Below are 425 nucleotides of genomic sequence, written 5' to 3' on the forward strand. Positions count from 1 at the left end.
TTAATCCTTAATCAACTCATAGTTTCAGCTTCTATTTGCATGCATTAAAATATACAGATATCTTGGGCATGAAAGTTAATCCTTAACCTTGGAAACAGCATTTTGAAATTAGAAACCTAAAACTCTTTTGGTGTATAAAACAGTCGGGATGCAGCGATCTCTTTTTTTTGTCTTGAGTCATTGAGTGCCTTTCCCATATGGAAGTTCAATTATAAAACATTGATGTAAATCTATCTGCTGATTTTCTAGCTGTATAAATACTGTAAAAGGTTGAGGCTTTAAATATCTTTATGTCTTACGTAACCGCTGCAAACCAGACGGCACTGAGCTCATAAAGAAGGTAACAGTATAAGAGCCTACCATTATTAGACTTAATTAAATGTTTGGACTATAAACAAACACTGTGTGCCTGTCTGTGTGTGTGT

General features: G+C 34.4%; 1 protein-coding gene across 1 annotated transcript in view; it reads left to right on the plus strand.

Moving 5' to 3' along the window:
- The window catches only part of bcar3 (BCAR3 adaptor protein, NSP family member), a gene marked incomplete in the record, with an annotated part of 50,391 nt that overhangs the window by 40,463 nt on the left and 9,503 nt on the right, over positions 1-425 (plus strand).

The sequence above is a fragment of the Morone saxatilis genome, unplaced genomic scaffold (genome assembly GCF_004916995.1).
Source record: "Morone saxatilis isolate NCDOM2014 unplaced genomic scaffold, NCSU_SB_2.0 Contig12, whole genome shotgun sequence".
Lineage (NCBI taxonomy): Eukaryota > Metazoa > Chordata > Actinopteri > Moronidae > Morone > Morone saxatilis.